This window comes from Macrobrachium nipponense, chromosome 19, assembly GCF_015104395.2.
Source record: "Macrobrachium nipponense isolate FS-2020 chromosome 19, ASM1510439v2, whole genome shotgun sequence".
Taxonomy (NCBI): domain Eukaryota; kingdom Metazoa; phylum Arthropoda; class Malacostraca; order Decapoda; family Palaemonidae; genus Macrobrachium; species Macrobrachium nipponense.
In genome coordinates this window covers 19,744,298-19,753,007 of record NC_061088.1, presented here as the reverse complement: position 1 = coordinate 19,753,007, position 8,710 = coordinate 19,744,298, and the positions used below count along the sequence as shown (strand labels likewise).

General features: G+C 37.2%; 10 non-coding genes across 10 annotated transcripts; all 10 read left to right on the top strand.

Moving 5' to 3' along the window:
* The first annotated feature begins 4,798 nt into the window (after positions 1-4,798).
* Trnav-aac (transfer RNA valine (anticodon AAC)) lies at positions 4,799-4,871 on the top strand. Its single transcript has one exon. It is a non-coding gene; the product is annotated as a tRNA-Val (tRNA).
* Positions 4,872-4,942: 71 nt separating this feature from the next.
* Trnav-aac (transfer RNA valine (anticodon AAC)) lies at positions 4,943-5,015 on the top strand. The gene has a single exon. It is a non-coding gene; the product is annotated as a tRNA-Val (tRNA).
* Positions 5,016-5,238: 223 nt separating this feature from the next.
* Trnav-aac (transfer RNA valine (anticodon AAC)) lies at positions 5,239-5,311 on the top strand. Its single transcript has one exon. It is a non-coding gene; the product is annotated as a tRNA-Val (tRNA).
* A 216-nt stretch (positions 5,312-5,527) lies between these two features.
* On the top strand, positions 5,528-5,600 carry Trnav-aac (transfer RNA valine (anticodon AAC)). The gene has a single exon. It is a non-coding gene; the product is annotated as a tRNA-Val (tRNA).
* Positions 5,601-5,822: 222 nt separating this feature from the next.
* Trnav-aac (transfer RNA valine (anticodon AAC)) lies at positions 5,823-5,895 on the top strand. Its single transcript has one exon. It is a non-coding gene; the product is annotated as a tRNA-Val (tRNA).
* A 73-nt stretch (positions 5,896-5,968) lies between these two features.
* Positions 5,969-6,039, top strand: Trnav-aac (transfer RNA valine (anticodon AAC)). The gene has a single exon. It is a non-coding gene; the product is annotated as a tRNA-Val (tRNA).
* A 210-nt stretch (positions 6,040-6,249) lies between these two features.
* On the top strand, positions 6,250-6,320 carry Trnav-aac (transfer RNA valine (anticodon AAC)). The gene has a single exon. It is a non-coding gene; the product is annotated as a tRNA-Val (tRNA).
* A 227-nt stretch (positions 6,321-6,547) lies between these two features.
* On the top strand, positions 6,548-6,620 carry Trnav-aac (transfer RNA valine (anticodon AAC)). Its single transcript has one exon. It is a non-coding gene; the product is annotated as a tRNA-Val (tRNA).
* Positions 6,621-6,696: 76 nt separating this feature from the next.
* On the top strand, positions 6,697-6,769 carry Trnav-aac (transfer RNA valine (anticodon AAC)). The gene has a single exon. It is a non-coding gene; the product is annotated as a tRNA-Val (tRNA).
* Positions 6,770-6,857: 88 nt separating this feature from the next.
* Positions 6,858-6,931, top strand: Trnav-aac (transfer RNA valine (anticodon AAC)). Its single transcript has one exon. It is a non-coding gene; the product is annotated as a tRNA-Val (tRNA).
* Positions 6,932-8,710: the final 1,779 nt, after the last annotated feature.

Here is an 8,710-nt window from a genome sequence, read left to right as displayed (position 1 = left end):
GCTGCTTTGCTTGTATTTAAAATTGTTTGTCATTGTTGCCAAAGGTATAGCCTTCGTTACGTATAGCCAATCATCCATCGAGAAAGAGGGAAGAAATGCTGTCATAAGTTACGTAACGAGTGCGTTCGAAACCTTTTCTCTGAGTAAGTTGGCCCGTCTTCAAAAAAAAAGTCACTTTTACATTGTAAGTACCAAATTTATTCAACCTACGTAATGCAGAATGCAGTCAAAATTTATGTGTACGTATAATGTGTATTCTGAATAAGCGTTATATTTATGAAATGCATAGATAAAAAGTTATTGCGAAAAAACCGTGTTACAGAGGCCCTGAATCTCATAGTAGGTAGGTTCAAGCCTAGGTAAGCACACGAGGGCTTTCATTTGCAAATGTGCAACTCTTGAAAAGGGGCCACTTCATGGCACTGTAAGCACAACTATTGCATCTTGAGTCAGCTTTGGAAAGTAACGTCGAGAGTAATTATAACAGAAAGGTTGAAAAGGAAGAATTAGAAAAGATTTAATAGATAAAGCAGTAGGGTTCATGGAAAGGAGCAAATCGAATAATATTTCTGTATTGAGGATGGCTGTTGGGGAAAGGAATTGATGTGCAAAGAGTACGGCATCATTTTCCATAGACTTACAAATCCTTCCGATGGAATGAAGCACGGAAGATTAGTAAAACTCGGTGCTGGTAAAACTGCTTCAAGGTAGATATCAAAGAATCAGATTGATAAGGAAACTTGTACTGGAAACAACAGGCAACAAAAATGACTACAAAGGGGGAGAAGAAATCATTGGAAGCGGAAGGTGGGTTATAAGACCAATCTGATTTATTTCCGCTTGAGGTGATTTTACAATGAGGTCATATGAGTTGGTCAGAATGCCAACGACAAAGTCACTGCTGACAACACTGAGCTCATAGGTAACTCTGAGGAAAGGCTTCAAAGGTTGTTACAAGAGATGAAAAGAGCCAGTTATGAAACAGGTCTAAATTTTATTGTGAGACAGAAAGCATGAATAGGAAAACGTTCATATCACTTCAGTGGCCCATAAATGGCTAATGGAAACTCCAATAGCTCGGCACTGGACCTGGAGGAGAAATATCGATGTCGTAGCTAATGTGATGGTTCCCTGTAGTCTTAGGATGTCTGTTTTATACATTTACTTATAAATATACCAAGGGATTGCTGTTAGTTTCAGTTCTTTTCTTTTATGACAGTAGTTCAGCAATAATTGTAATTTTGCGAAGTGCAAAGAAATATTAAAAAAAGGTTTATACCTCGCAAAAAGGTACACATCTCCTCATCTTAGTAAATCATGTAAATATTTTACAATAAATATACTCAGAATTTGTTACTGATTTGATTTCTTATCTACTATGATACTGTGAGCGGTAATTATAATTTTACAATATATAGAATATATTATTAGAAAAAAACATGTATAACTGTAAAATTAGCATATTTTTACGAGTGTCTTATAAAAGGCCCTGCAGGGGGTTGTACATGCTCACATTCAACTTCCTGTGAAAGGTACAGAAAATTTTTTTGGGATTTATTCTACTTGAAGGTTGGCAGGTCTAGGGGTGTTTAATAATATTTAGCCTATCATGTAAGGGTTATATGTCCATGTTCCCATTGACCTGTTCAAGAAGAAAATGCTTTCTCAACATCAAATTCATATGCTCATGGTGTAGTGGTTATCACATCTGTCTAACACACAGATGGTCCCTAGTGAACACAGGGAAGTTTTCCTTTCAATGTCCGTGTTTCCACTGACCTGTTCAAGAGGAAAATGCTTTCGCAGCATTAAGTTCATGTGCTCATGGTGTAGTGCTTATTACATCTGTCTAACACGGCGGTCACCAACCTTTCGAACTTCATGGACCACTAAAAGTATAATTTTAAATTTGCCAGACTGCTAATATGAATGTTAAAAAAGGGTAAATGCATTTTTATATGCATTTCATGTATACTTCATTAGGATAAATTCATATTTGTAAGGTTTATGTTTTTATAATTAATAATGATGTTAGTTAGTTAATGCTGTTTTTTCTGCTAAATGCTGGATCAACATTTTTAATGCAAAATTGCCCTAAAATGCTAAATCTAGCATTAAAAATGCTAAATTGGCAACACAGGGCTATCTGTCTTCTGCGCAATTGGTATCAGGGTTACCTGAAGAGGATTAAGAAAACATAAAAATTTAAATAATGTCCCAATTTTCCTGCGGACCATCAAAATTTACTTGGACTGGGCCATCGGTTGGCGACCGCTGCTCTAACACACATAAGGTCGCAGGTTCGAGCCCTGGTGAGCACAGGAAGGTTTTCCTTTCAATGTCTGCGTTCCCACTGGCCTGTTCAAGAGGAAACGGCTCTCTCAGCATTAACCCTTACTGGACAGGTAAATATATCAATATTCAGCTCCTCAGGACAGGTAAATTTTGAGGTCAGCCAATTTACGAATAAAACACATCAATGGAAAGAGGAAGATATGCAAATGTACAATTGCTGGTTCTCCACACAGCAATTCTGTGTCAAATGGGGCGGGGGCAACGTATTATCGTACACCTTCGGCTCCAACTAAACGGGCTTCGGCAAGGGGGCATTCTCTCTCCATACCTGTTTAATACGTACACAGATGCCTTGAATGTCAAACTGACTCACTCCCAATCGGATGCACTGTCAATGAAACAACTATAAACAACCTCTGTTACGCCGACGATATGGTTCTGATTTCCCCATCAGTGCATGGCCTCCTGCGACTCATCGACACTTGCCCGCCAATATGCAGAGGAATTTGATATAATCTACAACGAAACCAAAGACCCAGTGCATGTCGCTTCTCCCAGATCGCTTAAGCATATTGCAGAACCACAAAATTTTCCTCGGAAACCATCGGCTGGAATTTGTGCGCGAATTTCCGTATTTGGGTCACATTATTACCGACGACCTAAAAGATACGGCAGACATTGAACAGAGGCGTCGTAAACTATGTGCAACTGGCAACATGATTGCAAGGAGGTTTGCCTTCTGTCACCGAGACGTGAAAACTGCTGCTCTTCCGCTCGTACTGTTACAGTATCTATGGGTGTTCCCTCTGGACGAACTATAACCCGAGAGACCATGAGACGTATCACTGTTGTGCACAATGACATTCTGAGGACGCCTCACAAACACTCCACGCTACCACTCCGCCACACAGATGTTCTTAGAAAACCACCTGGACAATTTAAAAATCATTGTAAGGCGAACAATGTCCAGCCTGGTACCCGAGTGAGAAACAGCGGCAACTCGCTCATACAAAGCGTCCTAAGGAGTGAAGCAAGAAGAAGATCTAAATTGTGGGAAAGATGGAAAATGAGGCCTTTGTCCCCTAAAGGACTTAATCTCTGTATTAGCAAGATGTCATCTGTAGATTTGTCATTATATATTTTATTGCTGATATTTTATTTTTTGTTTCATTTATTTCTGTGATTACTATCAAGTTAAAGTTTATTATATATATATAGATCTATATGTGTGTATATATATAATATATATATATCATATATATATAGGCTATAGATATATATATATATATATCTATATATATATATATATATATATATATATATATGTATGTATATATATATATATATATATATATATATATATATATATATATATATATATATATATATATACAACATTCAATTTATGTATTTAGCCCTCTGGACCAGACTACTGTAACCACCTAAGGTCTCTAGTGAAATTTAAGCTATATAATTTGTGGACTAACTGTTATAACTCTCAATGCATTTTTTTCTCACCAATATTATTACTATTACCAGTATTATGATTCACTCTTTTATGCTACCTCAGCTATTTTGTGGATAAGTGCCGATTACTAATTTTTTCCTATCATGTTGACTCATATATCTAGATTGTGTATGTTACTGTGTATTTTTGTATGTTCATTGTATATGGTCTTGAACCGAAATAAAGGATATTATTATTATTATTATTATTATTACTGGCCTGTTCAAGAGGAAACGGCTCTCTCAGCATTAACCCTTACTGGACAGGTAAATATATCAATATTCAGCTCCTCAGGACAGGTAAATTTTGAGGTCAGCCAATTTACGAATAAAACACATCAATGGAAAGAGGAAGATATGCAAATGTACAAGGTGAAAGAAAGAAAAAAAAAATTTCAATACCTTCCAGGAGAAGTTGAAAGTGACTATTTACCACCCCTTGTGGGGCCTCCTTTACAAGAAAATCGTAAAATTTTACCAACTTATATATATTTTTCAAATAAATAACTTATTTTATTTTGTAAAATTATAATTACTGCTGACACAATATCAAAACAGATAAGAAATAAAATCAGTAACAAATTCTTAGCATATTTGTTGAAAAATATTTAAGAAAATTTAAGGTGAACAAAGATTCAGTAACTTTTTTAACTTTAACATGTTTGTTCTAAAATTTCTTTGTACTTTTCTTTGTAAAGTTACATTTACAACTGACATAATGTCGTAAAAGACAAGAACAAAAAACAACAGCAACCCCTTAGTATATTTACGAGCAAATTTACAAAAAGATGTCATAAGAGATCCGTGGTTTTAGGCAGTTTAAAAGTAACTATTTGTGAATTTATGGGGTATATAAGTATTGGTACCTCTTTCTGCCAGATTCTTTCAAAATTGATGGCACTAAATATTGTTTATGTACAGAATCAATCTTTCCACCACCCCAAACCTGTGATTACTAATCCCAAAGATCAATGCGTTCATTGCTAATTAAATTCATGTGCTCATGGTGTAGTGGTTATCACATCTGTCTAACACACAGAAGGTCCCAGGTTCGAGCCCTGGTGAGCACAGGAAGTTTTTCAATGTCCGTGTTCCCACTGACCTGTTCAAGAGGAAAATGCTTTCCAAGCATCCAATTTATGTGCTCATGGTGTAGTGGTTATCACATCTGTCTAACACACAGAAGGTCCCAGGTTCGAGCCCTGGTGAGCACAGAAATTTTTCATTTCATTGTCCATGTTCCCACTGACATGTTCAAGAGGAAAATGCTTTCCAAGCATCCAGTTCATGTCATGGTGTAGTGGTTATCACTCTGTCTAAACACACAGAAAGGTCCCAGGTTCGAGCCCTGGTGAGCACAGGAAGTTTTTCCATTTAAATGTCCATGTTCCAATTGACCTGTTCAAGAGGGAAATGCTTTCCAAGCATCTAATTCATGTGCTCATGGTGTAGTGGTTATCACATCTGTCTAACACACAGAAGGTCCCAGGTTCGAGCCCTGGTGAGCACAGGAAGTTTTTCATTTAAATGTCCATGTTCCCACTGACCTGTTCAAGAGGAAAATGCTTTCCAAGCATCCAGTTTCATGTGCTCTGGTGTAGGGTTATCACATCTGTCTAAACACACAGAAGGTCCCCTGGTGAGCACAGGAAGTTTTTTCATTTAAATGTCCATGTTCCCACTGACCTGTTTCAGGAGGGAAAATGCTTTCAGGCATCCAGTTCATGTGCTCATGGTGTAGTGGTTATCACATCTGTCTAACACACAGAAGGTCCCAGGTTCGAGCCCTGGTGAGCACAGGAAGTTTTTCATTTAAATGTCCATGTTCCCACTGACCTGTTCAGGAGGAAAATGCTTTCCAGGCATCCAGTTCATGTGCTCATGGTGTAGTGGTTATCACTCTGTCTAACACAGAAGGTCCCAGGTTCGAGCCCTGGTGAGCACAGGAAGTTTTTCATTTAAATGTCCATGTTCCCACTGACCTGTTCAAGAGGAAAATGCTTTCCAAGCATCTAATTCATGTGCTCATGGTGTAGTGGTTATCACATCTGTCTAACACACAGAAGGTCCCAGGTTCGATCCCTGGTGAGCACAGGAAGTTTTTCATTTAAATGTCCATGTTCCCACTGACCTGTTCAAGAGGAAAATGCTTTCCAAGCATTCAATTTATGTGGTGTAGTGGTTATCACATCTGTCTAACACACAGAAGGTCCCAGGTTCGAGCCCTGGTGAGCACAGGAAGTTTTTCATTTAAATGTCCATGTTCCCACTGACCTGTTCAAGAGGAAAATGCTTTCCAAGCATCCAGTTTATGTGCTCATGGTGTAGTGGTTATCTGTCTAACACAGAAGGTGTCCCTGGTGAGCACAGGAGTTTTTTTCATTTAAATGTCCATGTTTCCCACTGACCTGTTGGGACAGAGGAAAATGCTTTGCCAAGCATTCAATTTATGTGGTGTAGTGGTTATCACATCTGTCTAACACACAGAAGGTCCCAGGTTCGAGCCCTGGTGAGCACAGGAAGTTTTTCATTTAAATGTCCATGTTCCCACTGACCTGTTCAGGAGGAAAATGCTTTCCAAGCATTCCAGTTCATGTGCTCATGGTGTAGTGGTTATCCACATCTGTCTAACACACCGAAGGTCCCAGGTCGCCCGCCCTGGTGAGCACAGGAAGTTTTTCATTTAAATGTCCATGTTCCCACTGACCTGTTCAAGAGGAAAATGCTTTCCAAGCATCTAATTCATGTGCTCATGGTGTAGTGGTTATCACATCTGTCTAACACACAGAAGGTCCCAGGTTCGAGCCCTGGTGAGCACAGGAAGTTTTCCATTTAAATGTCCATGTTCCCACTGACCTGTTCAAGAGGAAAATGCTTTCCAAGCATCCAATTTATGTGCTCATGGTGTAGTGGTTATCACATCTGTCTAACACACAGAAGGTCCCAGGTTCGAGCCCTGGTGAGCACAGGAAAGTTTTCTATTTTTTTTTTTTTTAAATGTCCATGTTCCCACTGACCTGTTCAAGTGGAAAATGCTTTCCAAGCATCCAATTTATGTGCTCATGGTGTAGTGGTTATCACATCTGTCTAACACACAGAAGGTCCCAGGTTCGATCCCTGGTGGAGCACAGGAAGTTTTTTCCATTAACCCTTAAACGCCGAATTGACGTATTAACGTCGAGTCAAAATCTCCCCCGATTTCCGAATGGACGTACCATACGGTCGGCTCAAAAAAGTTTTTTTAAAAATTCGCGGAAAAATACTTATAGGCCTACCAGCCGAAAACTTTTGTATCACGCGCCTTGGGGGCTGCTGGGAGTTCACGGATCAAGGCGTTTTTTTTTGTTACAATCGTTACGCAGGCGCGCAAGCGCGAATTTCTTTCTTATCACACTAAAAAAAAAGTATCAGTGACACATCTCGGAAATTATTCGTCACTTTGACATAATTTTTGCACCGTTTTAAATTATCCGTTACATGAAGTATTATATATGAAAATGTGCGCAATTTCATTTAGAATACAACAAAAAAATACTCATGATTGTAACTTTTATCAGTTTTGAAATATTTCCATATAAATAACGATAAGTGCCAAAATTTCAACCTTCGGTCAACTTTGACTCTACCGAAATGGTCGAAAAACGCAATTGTAAGCTAAAACGCTTATATTGTAGTAATATTCAACTATTTACCTTAATTCTGCAACAAATTGGAAGTCTCTAGCACATATTTTCGATTTATGGTGAATTTATGAAAAACTTTTTCCTTACGTCCGCGCGGTAACTCTTCCGAAAAAAATCATACATGCGATTGTGGTAATGTTTGCACCATTTTATTAAGCCGTTACATAAAGTTTTTATATATAGAAATGTGCGTACTTTCATGCACAATACAACTAAACAACCCATGGTTTGTAGCTTTTATCAGTTTTGAAATATTTTCATATAAAAAATGATAAGTGACAAATTTTCAACCTTCGGTCAATTTTGACTTCTACCGAAATGGTCGAAAAACGCAATTGTAAGCTAAAAAAAAAAAAAAAAAAAAAAAACTCTTATATTTTAGTAATATTCAATCATTTACCTTCATTTTGTAACAAATTGGAAGTCTCTAGCACAATATTTCTATTTATGGTGAATTTATGAAAAAAATAACATTTTCCTTACGTCCGTGCGGTAACTCTTCCGAAAAAATCATACGTGCGATTGTGGTAATGTTTGCACCATTTTAAATTAGCCGTTACATAAAGCTTTATATAGAAAATGTGCGCAATTTCATGTAGAATACAACGAAAAATATTGAAGGTTGTAGCTTTTCTCATTTTCGAAATATTTGCATATAAATCACGATAAATAAAAAAAAAACCACGTTCGGTCAACTTTGGCTTTACCGAAATGGTCGAAAAAACGCAATTGTAAGCTAAAACTCTTTATATTTTAGTAATATTCAATCATTTACCTTTATTTTGCAACAAATTTGAAGTCTCTAGCACAATATTTCGATTTATGGTGAATTTATGAAAAAAACTTTCCTTCCCTCCGCGCGCGGATTCTCCGCCATAAATCTCCGAATTGCGTACATCGAATTCTCGGAAAATTTGCTCCGTTTCATATTAGGCATTTCATAGAGTTTTATATATGAAAATGTGCGCAATTTCATGTAAAATAAAAGGTAAAAATATTGAAGGTTGTAGCTTTTCTCATTTTCGAAATATTTGCATATAAATCACAGTAATAGAAAAAAAAAGAAAAAAACCACGTTCGGTCAACTTTGACTCTACCGAAATGGTCGAAAAACGCAATTGTAAGCTAAAACTCTTACAGTATCGTAATATTCAATCATTTGTATTCATTTTGAAACAAATTGGAAGTCTCTAGAACAATATTTAGATTTATGGTGAATTTAAAAA